The 14063-nt window shown below is 41.7% G+C and overlaps 1 protein-coding gene across 3 annotated transcripts in view; it reads left to right on the forward strand.

Moving 5' to 3' along the window:
* LOC126291838 (connectin-like) overlaps positions 1-14063 on the forward strand; it is a 678893-nt gene that overhangs the window by 543144 nt on the left and 121686 nt on the right. For all 3 annotated transcript variants that reach the window (XM_049985551.1, XM_049985552.1, XM_049985550.1), the window contains one exon: positions 9333-9444. The gene's annotated coding sequence lies outside the window, so the exon portion shown is untranslated. The remainder of the gene's footprint in view (positions 1-9332; positions 9445-14063) is intronic.

Consider the following 14063-nt stretch of genomic DNA (forward strand, 5'->3'; position numbering starts at 1 on the left):
GCGTATCTCCCTTCTACTCAAATTTAAACATCCTAGCCTTATTTATTCGCCTACTTAATCTATCTTGCTTCCTTAATTTTTAAGACAAAAACCAGTAAATCATGAATTTCAACAAAAATTTTAATTTATGAGGTCCAGAATACTGTTTCTACTAAATTGTTATGCAAAAGGAATATAAATATGAATTTTTAAGTTTCTAGCTCTTTTCTGTTGCGCCAATGATTTTTTACAGAAAAACGTCCAAATCTCGAAAATGGTTAAGGCTATTGAGCTGATATTCAACACATACTGATTTAGTATTACCCCTGATATGCTAGAAACGTTTCATGTTATTTACTTGATTTTTAAAGTATTGTGCAACATTTATGACGTCAGAGCTAGTTACAGCGGACTGGCTGGCACACAAAGGAAAGACTGATGTGAATTTTATACGGCGTGAGTAGGCTGCTTCGATACACACTGTTCCATCGTCCAGGTGGCAAGTTCACGGCTCCAATCGAGACGTTTCTCTCTGTGAAGACGAGTCAAAGGCACACATACAGTAGGTCTCCAACAAAAAAAAAAAAAAAAAAAACACTCTGCCGAAGCCTTCTGTACACCGTTTGCCTCGATTACAACACGTCCAATGGATGCTGTGAGGTCAGATGCCAGTTCCCGTGCAGTAATTAAGCTTTACGGTGTTGACCTTTGAGCCAAATGACGCCCCTCTCTTTCTGGTGCACTCGTGGCGGTCTCTGTCGTTTTCGGCATACAGTTTCGCTCTCCATAAACCGTCGCCACATCCGAGAAACACCAGAACGATTCACATTAAGCCATCGGGCCATATCAGTTCGCGACTCTCCTCCTTCCATTCTTCATATGGCCATCCTCCGCAGAGTATCTGGTGGGCGTCTTCTCTGTGCCGTACTGCACAGTCTGTCGCTGTGTACGCAGCAATTGTCGATGGCAGACTACCCGGCAAACATTACCTTATTTGACAGTTGTCCTGACGTCATCGTTGGCGTTGTTATCTATTGACCGGGATGCCAACCTCCATGCAGAATACGATCGTACGGACGTCTGTTGACAGTTCGTATTATTACATCGTGAATTAGATGCGTCACGGAGAAACAGTGCCTTGTTGCTTTAATTTTCGACATCAGTGTATACTGAGTGCTGTAGACGGTTTTACTTACAAATGTCCACAACGATCGCTAACCCTTTCAGGGAACGTATTTTCTTTTATTATTATTGTTACACTCTAAGAAAAAAAGAAACGACGCACTGCGAATAAATTATCCAGATAGGACGCAACTCGATTTAAGTGATGTACATTTTGAGATATATATGATTACTATTTCAGAGATTTTTGATGATTTATTCAAGAAAAAGCGCTTCACGAACTGAGCAAGTCATTAACATGTTGGCCCATCTCAGCTTCTTATGCAAGCAGTCCAATGACAGCGCCCCTTGCCCTTGGTTGACAACGTCGTAGAATGTCCTCCTCTGGGATATCGTGCCAAATTCCGGCAAAATCGCACTTCCTACCATCAAAAACCTGGGAGGATTGAAAGACCTCGCCCATAACGCTCTCACTTGGGGAGTGATACGATGACCTTGGAGGCCAAGATGGAGTTTGGAGAACACGAAGACGACAGATAGAAACTCTCGCCGAGTGCGGAGGGCATTCCTCTTGCTGAAATGTACGCACAGGATGGCCTTTCATAAAGGGCAACAAAACATAACGTAGAGTATCACCGACGTTCCGCCTTCCTGTAAGTTCGCCTCAAATGAGAATGGAAGGTGTCCTGCTACGAAAAGAAACGGCTCCGCAGACCAACACTCTTTGCTGTCGGGCCGATGGCGAGCGACAGATTGGTATCCCTCCGCCATCCGGGTCGTATCCAGACACGCCGTCGGCCTGTAATCTCATTGCCTGGAGTGTAGTTGGTTTTCGCTTCGTACTTGGCGCTGATGAGTAGTGGACACGTGTCTGGAAACGCTGCAGACAGTGGTGGGGTATTGATCAGACTGTCGCCTGACCTATGACCCGACAACCCAAGTGATGGTCTCGGGTGCCACATCGTTTGATAGTAGGATCTCTTTGGTTGTCAGAGGCAGTTCTGACGGTGCTGTTGATAATGGAATCAAGCCTAAAGAAAAATCAATACACGTTGATACTATTAGTCAACCTAGAGAAAGCGTTCGACATTGTACGATGGTGCAAGGTATTTGAAACACTGTGATAAATAAGTGAGAGATGGGTAACATACAACATGTACAGGAGCTAAGAGGGAATAGTAAGAATGGAAGTCCAAGAACGAGGCGCCCGGTTTGAACAGGGTCTAGCACAGGGATGTAGTCTTTCGCCCCTACTATTCAATCTATACACCGAAGAAAGAATGACGGAAATAAAAGGATCAAGAGTGGAATAAAAATAGAGAATGAAAGGGTACCAATGATATGATTCGCTGATGACATGGCTAGCCTTAGCGAAACTGAAGAAGAATTGCGGAAACTGCTGAACGGAATGAACAATCTGCTGAGTACAGAATGTGGATTGAGAATAAAGAAAGACTAATCAGAAGTAGCATATATGAAAGCAGTGAGAAACTTATGATCAGGATTGATGGTCATGAAGTTAAGGAATTCTGCTACCTATGCAGCAAAATAACTAATGACGGACAGAGCAAGGAGGACATCAAATGCAGACTGGCACTGGCGAAGAGCCCGCATCTCGTGGTCCTGCGGTAGCGTTCTCGCTTCCCACGCCCGGGTTCAAAATTTAGCAACTCTATTCTTGTTGTAAGACTTACTAATTTTTATAAGTCCGCAGCTCGTGGTCGTGCGGTAGCGTTCTCGCTTCCCACTCCCGGGTTTCCGGGTTCGATTCCCGGCGGGGTCAGGGATTTTCTCTGCCTCGTGACGGCTGGGTGTTGTGTGATGTCCTTAGGTTAGTTACGTTTAAGTGGTTCTAAGTTCTAGGGGATTAATGACCATAGCTGTTAAGTCCCATAGTGCTCAGAGCCATTTGAACCAAATTTTTATAAAAGTTTAATCCAATTCATATATTCTTACGCACACGTTCGTGTACAAATCAAAAATCTAGAAACAGTCTACCTGGTCATCGCAAACGTATATTCCTTATTCCTATACCTGTATCTATACCTTGGTATCTATTTTGTCGTCAGTAATGATTAGTTTGCGTAGTAATTACAACGAAATGTATTATGTAAACATGTATCAGTGTTACTAAAAAATTAATTTATTGCTGTGTAATTCTGACAAAGCCTTTTGTGTCCATAGAAACTTCCATTGTCTGCTTATTTCGAAGCGGGAATTCAAAAGCCAATTATGATAGATATAACTTTAAAAAGTTTTTTGATGTAACGAAATCCATAAAAGTTTTCATCCGCTGTTTGACTCCCACAGAAGTTAAATTTCCAAAAAGACAAACATAGTTTCTTGTTTGAAACCGAAAATGGGAATACAAATTATCATAAATTTGCTTTAAAATGCTTTCATAAAGAAATATTTTCATAAAATTAGTCATCCTTTATTTTACCCCTTAGTACAAATTAGTAAATTTAGTTCAATTTTAAAAAAAACAAAGGAACATTTAATTCTTATTTCTAAAAGAGAAGTCAAATGCAATTTTTCGTAGATGAAGCTTTAAAAATTGTGTAATAGTTCTTTAATAACGATTTATTTTTATAAGGCTGTACCTCACTATTTCACCCAATTAGAGGTTAAATTTCCAAAAATGCTGTAACACAATCTTATTTTTGTTCCTGAACGAGGAACCAGATACCAATTTTCGTGGTTCTAGCTTCTAGCCTTAATAGCGACATATTTTCATAAAACCTTTCAACACCTATTTCGCCCTCTTAGTGGTTGTATTTCAAAAAACCCTTCTTCAGCAATGCCTAAAGTATAACATCAGCACCCTCTCCCAATTTCTGTTCTTATCGGTCTATGCTGGGCTACGATGTGTCAGTGAATTACTCAACTTCAATATCAAAGAACGCTATAAATTGAAACAATCAATGTCTTCGTAATGATATAATTATCTGATCTTCAAGATTTGCTTATAAGGTAGTAATATACACTGGAACTTATCCGAAGACAAATGCATATGCTATACAGATTAAAATTATATAGTTTCTGAAGGTTTTTACTCTGCAGGGAAGTGTGCACTGTTATGAAACATCGTGGCAGATTAAAACTGTGTGCCAGCACAGTAATCGGAAAGGAGACCTTTCCCTTCTGCGGGCAAGCGCTCTATCAACAAAGCTACCCAAACATTATTCACGTCTCGTACTCACAAGTTTACTTCCGCCGCAATACCCTCAAAACAGGAGAACCAAAGCTGTGAGGACGGGTCGTCAGTCGTGCTTTAATAGTTCCGTTGGTAGAGCACTTTCTCATGAAAGGAAAAGGTACCGGGTTTGAGTCTTCGTCGGGTTTGTAGTTCAATCTATCAGAAATTTAAAAAAAAAAGAAACTCCTCTCGGCAACAGCTTTACCGAAGCGCAAGAAAATAACATAACAATCTGCTGTTACTGGTAAATGAATTCACAAAACTGTAACAAAGTCATACAACTTTCTTCCATCCCTAGATTATTTTACAAAAATGTACTAAGATAATATAAAAACAAGCAGAATGGCGCACAGTAATTAGTTAGAATTCACTAGTACGATAGCCTTCACTGTTTACCAGACAGCGATTGGCAAATACAAGACAATCTACATAGAAATGCAACCAACTGTACCATCTACAAGGAAAATGCAAAACACGTATGAAATACAGCAACTTATCACCAATACGTGAGTACTTGACATCTGCCTTGCCTTGTTTTCAAACACACAATGGTAATGACTCACTGATATGATACGATGGCCATGCTACCCATATAAATGTAAAAAAACAGTTGCAGAGCCATCAAATACCTCAGATCTCATTATGTTCGTTTTTTTTTTCTCTTTCTTCTCCGTCGTGTCTCCTGACTAGTTGGATGCGACCCGCCACGAATTCCTGTCCTGTGCCCACCCCTTCATCGCAGAGAAGCACTTTCCACCTACGTCCTCAATTATTTGCTGGATTTATTCCAATCTGTGTGCTCCCCTGCAGTTTTTTCCCTCTACAGCTTCCTCCAGTACCATGGAAGTCGTTCCCTCACGTCTTGACAAACGTCCTGTCATCCTGTCCCTTCTCGTTGTCGGTGTTTTCCACATGTTCCTTCCCTCGCCAATTCTGCGCAGAATATCCTCGTTCCTTCCCTTATCAGTTCACCTAATTTTCAACATTTGTCTGTAACACAACTTCTCAAGCTCTTCGATTCTCTTGTGTTTTGGTTTTCCATGTTCCACTGCCGTACAATGCTATGCTCCAAAGGTACATTCTCAGGAATTTCTTCCTCAAATTAAGGCCTATGTGTGATACTAGTAGACTTCTCTTAGCCAGGAATACCCTCTCCGCCAGTGGTTCAAAATGGCTCTGAGCACTATGGGACTTAACATCTATGATCATCAGTCCCCTAGAACTACTTAAACGTAACTAACCTAAGGACATCACACAACACCCAGCCATCACGAGGCAGAGAAAATCCCTGACCCCGCCGGGAATCGAACCCGGAAACCCGGGCGTGGGAAGCGAGAACGCACGACTACGAGCTGCGGACTTATAAAAATTAGTAAGTCTTATAACAAGAATAGAGTTGCTAAATTTTGATATGCTGTCAGTAGCTTAGTATTTGTAGAATAGACACACTGTTTGCTCAGTGTGTAGATTTACGTATGAGCAATGGGCGTAACAACCACAAGTCTGATTGAAGAAAAAAAAAAAACAGTCTGCATACAATAAAGTCGGCACGAACGAAGCAACGGGCACCAAGTGGGTTCTTTTAAGAAACTAGTTTCGTTATAAGCCTACGCTTACACAACTCAGGGCCAAACTGCACTCCCGTGCAAATCATACGCCACAGTGCCTCTTTCCCTGCTTTCATGCCTGTGTTGTATGTCTTTGTCCGGTATTGGAAAGTACAGCAGGTCTGTCTTAAGTTCTATACACCATAAAATTTAGACTTTGAAGGACTGAAAATTCTTCCCCCCCCCCCCTTTTTTTTAATTCATTCTTCTTTAAGTGTCCGTAAAATCTAATCATACATATGATATTCTCTGGTTTTTTTACACATTTACTTGTTGCTTCTGAATTTGCAAATCTCAGTGTCGCACTTTACACCCAACGTTTTCAGACGCTTACATATGTGTAATTCCCAATTCACAATTAATGCCTGAAGAGTATTTATCGAATTAACTTCATTCTATTTCTCTACCATTTCACTCTCGAGCAGCATGAGGAAAATACTAACATTAAAATTTTCCCGCCTGAGCTCTTCTTTCCCTTATTTTATTATGGCGATCATTTCTCCATATGTAAGTAGAGGCGAACACAATATTTTCACCCTGTGAGGAGAGAGTTGGTGATTAAAATTTCATGAATAGATCCTGCCGCAAGGAGAAACTTCTCTATTTTAATGACTGACACCCCTGGTCAGTATCACATACGTGGCACTCCCCTGTTTTGCGATAAAAGAAAAGAGCTGCCCTTCTCTGACCTCCTTCTCTGTCTTCCGTCAATCCTATTTGACGAGTATCCCACACCGCATAGCAGTACTCCAGAACAGGACAGACAGTCGCAGTGTAAGCAGTCTCTTTAGCAGACCTGATGCATTTTCTAAGTATTCTCCCAATAAATCGAGGCAATTGGTTTGTTTTCCCCACAACATTACCTATGTGATCGTTCAATTAACGTTATTCGGAATTGTAACCACCACTAAGTAAAGGATGGGGTAAATAAAAGCGGTCCAGAGAATTGAGTTCCAAGGTAGAAATAAACACAGCAGAGGAGTGAAACTGCACCACTAACTTGGCTATAGAATGTGTTGAAAGCGACCACAATTCGTCTCCTGTCATTTCTGGGTCCTGTTTAGCGCACTGCTGAAGGCAGGTCGGAGCTGGACTGCTAGAATTGCTGCACTCTCATCCGTAATGTTCTGCTGCAATTCTTGGAGCCTATGATGGTTTTTGCGATACACCTTGGATTTGAGGGCTACCCACACAGAGTAATCCCACACTGGTAGATCATTTAACCTGGGTGGCCAGCTAGGGCTGCTGACCTTGCTAACAACTCTATCAGGGTTGAAGAATGTGTAAATGAGCTCCAAGTTTCAGTCGGCTGTTATAGGCAGTTGTTGCATCCTGTTAGAAGTAACTGTAGGTCTTCCCCTCCCCCGCTGATGCATACATTCATGTCCAATCATATCCATTCACCCGGACTGCTTCTATTTGCCTAACCGTGTATGTAGTTGAATTTAGGGCCCTTAGATTTGTGTGATTTATTGTATAACTGAAATTTAGCCGATTTCTTTTAGTATTCATGTGGATAACTTCACACTTTTCCATATACAGAGTTAATTTCCACTTTTTCATCATACAGATGCCTAAATCATATTGCAGTTACTTTTGATCATCTAATGACTTAACAAAACGGTAAACAGCAGCGTCATCTGCAAGCAGTGTAAGATAGCTGCTCACATTGTCTCCTCAATCGTTTACATACGAGTATATCAGGGCAACAGAAGACCTATAACAATTCCTTGGAGACGCCAAACGTTACTTCCGTTTTGCTTGATAACTTTCGGTTAGTTATTACGAACCGTGAATTATTCTTCTTTCTTTCGTCTCCAAATTATTTAAGTGCTTGGCTGTGTTTATGGTGAGACATTCTCAGGCATAAAGCACCCGGTTTTAATCATCACATTTCAATCCTCATTAACAGATAAGGATTTTTTACTGTTTCTCTTCTTTCTTAAATGGAGTGCTATTTTCACTTTCTGGCTCTAATTGTGTTAGCTGCACTGTCGAAAGCTTTTGACTGGATTATTTCCCCCAAGTATTTAAATTCCGGCACTTTCTTTGTTTTTTCTTATTTTAATTTCCTATATTTTGGAGCATCTTTAACGTTGGCCATGCATGTAGTCTTTTTTGAAACGAAATTGGTTATACAATTTCTTCTGCTCCCTCTCTGTGAATGTTCAGCTGTTTCCTTGCATGTTGTGGGTTGTATGCTAAATGGGAAACTCCACATCATACCCCCCCCCCCCCCCCCCCCCTCTTATTTAGCGGTAAAGATGGCTCAGTGGATAGCCCGTAAAAAAATAAAGGCAGATTAATCTCGAGAAGAGAAAGAAGGTGTATTGAACTATGGAAAACGAATCAATAGACAAACAATGAAAGATCCAAGTTCAAGATGTGCTACATTGTGCGCATTGCAAGATTATGGTGGAGTGGCTGCCTGGTGACGGTGTTGGACTATAAAGCGAAAGACCCGCGTTCGAATTTCTCTAGTGCCCTATATATTTTTTTCACAAAATTATGAATTGTCTGCTCAGTCATTGACGTGTCTGTTCGCTGTACTCATATGTCTGTGTCACGGTGTAACGTCTGTTTGCAACAGCGTGGTGTATGAAAATGACCTCTATTCTTACGTACCACCTATTTGTTCTACGCAGGTACCAATTTTAAAACACTTGTGTTCCGTTTTGGAAGTTCTAACTTTTCAGTTCCTTTGTTGTAACATAGTTCATACCCGTTTATTTGTTGTTTTCATTTCTGTGAGAAATCTATGCGACAGCATATTCATCACATTTACTTTCGACTGTAATACGTACATACCACATGACTCATTTTCTATAGCCAGTGCGAAGTATGACAATTACTAAGATTACGGAAGGAGAACAGACAGGTCAGTGACGGGACAGAAAGTTCATGATTTTGTGGGGAGAAATGGGCCACAAGAGAGATCTGAACAGACATCTCTCCCTCTCTCCAACACCGTGACCACAGAACCATTACGCTGTGATTTTTGCATTTTGCCCTATGTTGCACATCTCCAGCTAGGACCCCTCGACGTTTCTATTTTGCTCCTTTGTTTACTGTTAAGTACACCTTCTTCCTCTTTTCATACTTGCTATGAGTTCAGTTTTTGACAGTCCATTTTACCACAAAATCTGGGGAGGTGCATGGGGAGTTTCTCTTTCAGGACTCCCAAATCATCAGGAAAAATAAAGTAACCCATTTCAAGGCTCTCTTCCTTTCTTCTTTCCAAATCTCGTGTTATTTATTCCCTCTTCTTCTGTTCTCCTTTCCCATTGTCGTGCTGTTTTCTTCAAAAGGCATTTGAATAACATAATAATGGAGACATTTCATCTCCCTGCCCCACTCTATTTCCAGGTTTAAAAAATTTTATGTTCACTTTATTAATATTTTGCGTTTTTTCTGGATCGTTTCAGGGACCGAGACACGGGGCAAGCTCTCCTCTTGGTGGTTGCCTGCTGTGATGACGCACTGACTTTGCCGGCGCCGTAGACTATCTGCAGCGACTGAGTTGCTACTGTCGCTTAGGTGAGTCTGATTTCGGTGATTGGTGTCATATATTCATGGCTTAATGACTTGTACGTTGTTACGCTTATGACTATTGGGAGTCATCAAGAGCATTCCAAGGAAGGAAATCAGAGGCACAGTGCAGATAGCAGGCAAAAGTGGTAGCGTTTAGGTTACCGCAGATAAAGAGCAGCAGCAGAGCCATGCAAATTTCAGACGATCTGGGCAGCTATCACAGTGCAGTAGTCTCACTTCAGAGAATCACTTGGTAACTTCATCCACCGTCTAGACGCTGTTATAAAACGTCAAAGTGGAAGATGGCCACGAAAGGGCAGGTGTTAGCAGAGGCAGCAAGCTTCATACTTGCTCCTGAGATCGGCAACGTCAGGGGGTTCGAACACTACTACAGTAGCCCCCACCCAAAGAAGGGCGGAGCCAACTGATGTAAGACACTTGTGTTGCTGGCCATAGTAGAAGTGGCAGTGACGGTGAGGTTTCTGCTGAACGCTGTTGATACCAAACTTGGAGTCTGCTAATGTAAAGTCTACAAGCATCCCCACCTACCGAGTAGGGGGAGAACCTGAATGTGGTTGGACAGACGCGCCCTGGAGTTACAGAGCGACTCGTCAGATTGTCCGAAGCTGATTAAGTGCCGACGGGTTAGTGGGTCGACCGTAGGATGGGAGAAATAGAGCGCCGCCACGGGTCTTTAAAACCCCAAGTTTTTGTATTTGGTGGGGAGTTCCCAGCGAGATCGCCGAGCCGGCTAATCCGTGTCGCTCTTGGGCAGCCTCGGTAAGCTCCGACGTGCCCGCTTTTCCCCCTTGGAGTGCTGCTCCCAAGTGTGTACTTATCATGCTCCTAGAGGTAGCTACTTCTGTTAGCGCCCTCCCCCTTGGATTCAGACACTGACTTCTGTTGCGCAACCAGTCGCCTCCTTCGATTTTTCTAGGGTTTAGAATTAGAGTTCAAGGTAGTAATTAGTTTGATTCCTAATAAATACTGTTAATCAAACCCTTGAATTCCATAAACGTCCTGCTGCAAGCGTCCAATCGAGTCTCAGAATCCGCGCCTCTCGAAGACGCCCTGCGACATTGTTTGGCGCTGATCCAAGTCATCCACCAGTCTTCGCTGGGAATTTCTCTTTTCGCATTTGCTCCTCACCGCTCGGAAATCTGCAGACTGAACTTGAACATCCTGTCTTCTCCCTATTCTACATCTACATGACATCTACATCTACATGACTACTCTGCAATTCACATTTAAGTGCTTGGCAGAGGGTTCATCGAACCACAATCATACTATCTCTCTACTGTTCCACTCCCGAACAGCGAGCGGGAAAAACGAATACCTAAACCTTTCTGTTCGAGCTCTGATTTCTCTTATTTTATGTTGATGATCATTCCTACCTATGTAGGTTGGGCTCAACAAAATATTTTCGCATTCGGAAGAGAAAGTTGGTGACTGAAATTTCGTAAAAAGGTCTCGCCGCGACGAAAAACTCGTGTATCATATCTGCCACACTCTCTCCTCTATAACGTGATAATACAAAACGAGCTGCCCTTTTTTGCACCCTTTCGATGTCCTCCGTCAATCCCACCTGGTAAGGATCCCACACCGCGCAGCAATATTGTAACAGAGGACGAACGAGTGTAGTGTAAGCTGTCTCTTTAGTGGACTTGTTGCATCTTCTAAGTGTCCTGCCAATGAAACGCAACCTTCGGCTCGCCTTCCCGACAATATTATCTATGTGGTCCTTCCAACTGAAGTTGTTCGTAATTTTAACACCCAGGTACTTAGTTGAATTGACAGCCTTGAGAATTGTACTATTTATCGAGTAATCGAATTCCAACGATTTCTTTTGGAACTCATGTGGATCATCTCACACTTTTCGTTATTTAGCGTCAACTGCCACCTGACGCACCATACAGCAATCTTTTCTAAATCGCTTTGCAACTGATACTGGTCTTCGGATGACCTTACTAGACGGTAAATTGCAGCATCATCTGCGAACAGTCTAAGAGAACTGCTCAGATTGTCACCCAGGTCATTTATATAGATCAGGAACAGTAGAGGTCCCAGGACGCTTCCCTGGGGAACACCTGATATCACTTCAGTTTTACTCGATGATTTTCCGTCTATTACCACGAACTGCGACCTTCCTGATAGGAAATCACGAATCCAGTCGCACAACTGAGACGATACCCCATAGCTCCCCAGCTTGATTAGAAGTCGCTTATGAGGAACGGTGTCAAAAGCTTTCCGGAAATCTGGAAATACGGAATCAACTTGAGATCCCCTGTCGATAGCGGCCATTACTTCGTGCGAATAAAGAGCTAGCTGCGTTGCACAAGAGCGATGTTTTCTGAAGCCATGCTGATTACGTGTCAATAGATCGTTCCCCTCGAGGTGATTCATAATGTTTGAATACAGTACATGCTCCAAAACCCTACTGCAAACCGACGTCAATGATATAGGTCTGTAGTTAAATGGATTACTCCTACTACCCTTCTTAAACACTGGTGCGACCTGCGCAATTTTCCAATCTGTAGGTACAGATCTATCGGTGAGCGAGCGGTTGTATATGAGTGCTAAGTAGGGAGCTATAGTATCAGCGTAATCTGAAAGGAACCTTCCTCAGGGTGTGTGACATTGACAACGGCCGCGGAAGCCTACGGTTACAAGTAACAGCTTGCATTGTACGCGCTTGAGCATTTGTCCTTGAAAATGATGGTCAGGTCCTACAGAAAGTGTCCACCACTTCTGTCCCAAAGATGGTCATAGGTTGTGTTCCGAAAGATGAACAGTATAGAGACAGAAGTGATGACCATCATTTTTCAGGACAACTCTCAAGCACATACAGTGCAAGCTGTTACTGATTTGTTTGACTGATGGGGCTGCTAAGTGCTATACCACGTACAGCTCTCCCCTGACTGAAGCCCCCATAAGTTCAAATCGATTTCTCAACTGAAGGAAACACTTCACAACATTCACTTCAGAACTGCTACAAATTTGTCGTGCAATCGACCGCGCAGCTCGAAGTGTCAACACAACGCACTGCTAAGACTATCTTACGACTTCCACATCGCTGGCAACGGGTTGTACACAATGCTGGTGGCTACTTTGAAGGTCAGCAAAACTTTGAAACACGTATCTATTTTTTACGAGCTATAAATAAATAGTTGCCACTATTAAAGTTCCAAATCTCGTATTTAATTAGGATCTGTCATTTGAGCTCCTCCATATTTATCACTGCAAACATAAGTTCATTTTCGGTCTGAAGAGATCGTATGATGCTGTACATTATTAATGGCTGCGCCCAGTACCGGATTAGCCACGTGGCAAGAGTTATCAAATGTTACTGGCCCTGTGCGATAGGATATACACGGCCCGTATGTACAAAATCTGTGGTATTACATATAGCAGTTAGTCTGTTTGCTGTCAAATAGAAAGGCGGTGGTGTCCAAATCTACAATGACTGGTAATAACTTTAGCTCATTTCTAAAAGTGGACGATGGCCACACCCTACACTATGTGTCCTAAGTCGACAACATCACAAAATTTACAGGCGAATTCGCTAATCATGTCCGAGCTCGTAAAACCCAATCAATTAGAACAGGCTTCTGCTTATTAGCAATAAGTATCTAATGGATGGATACTGTATTTATTTTTGTAAGTCTGCTATTACAGTCGTCATTCCTTCTACAGCCAATTTGATTTTCTTTCAGTACTTTTGATACAAGCCTCTAGAGTGAAGGTTGCTGCCTTGTATTGTTGTACAACGTGTTATTCTTTCTCCATTGTTTGTTTGCCAGTTTTTGTGGACAAATGGGATCCAACACTGCTGTTTAACAACAGTGGTAGATATTAAGAGAATGAAATATAAAGTTATCTTGTCATTGCGAAATTTGACTACAGAAAAACGAGAAACGGAAGAGAATAAGGTAAGCTTATTTGTTTCGTTATATACGCTACTAGATTTTCTTGAAGTAGGTTCTATATGCAACATATATAACAGTGTAGGTACCAATTATTGGTGTTTGATCTGATAGTAAAATGTTGTCGTTCTAATTCATTTACTTCAAAAGACAGTAAAGATTTATTTTCTTTGGGACACGAGGGGAGGGACTGACTTTTTCAAACCACTTATAGAGTAGTGTGGGGTTGGCTCTCGTGAGGCAGAAAACCATTGAAGATAAAGATACGTAAACGCAGTAACTACGTGTCATGGTGGCTAATGACCTATGCTCGTACGATAAAGATCTGGTATTCATTAATTACAGAACGATAATTTTTTAAATCCTTATCAATGCGATTGTGGTATTTATTTTCATACGTTCAGTTTGGTATTAAGTATGATTCTTTTGTTTAATTTGATCTCATAAAGTTGAAGGCCTTATTTCAATCTATGTACTAACTTCATTAATTTAAATAGTTTAATGAATGGAATAGATGTTAAAATATGACTGCAGTAACATAGCTTTTATATTTGTGCATAGAGCGAAAAGAATTAATCTTTTAAATGTCTGTTTGACCATACCCTTCCAAGGAAATGTACTTATACTTTTTGAGATCAAAGTAGAGTGTTGTATTCTTTTACATCCTAAACGTTTAGGCCTACAACTAACCATAGACAAGAA

This window comes from Schistocerca gregaria, chromosome 9 (genome assembly GCF_023897955.1).
Source record: "Schistocerca gregaria isolate iqSchGreg1 chromosome 9, iqSchGreg1.2, whole genome shotgun sequence".
NCBI classification, from domain to species: domain Eukaryota; kingdom Metazoa; phylum Arthropoda; class Insecta; order Orthoptera; family Acrididae; genus Schistocerca; species Schistocerca gregaria.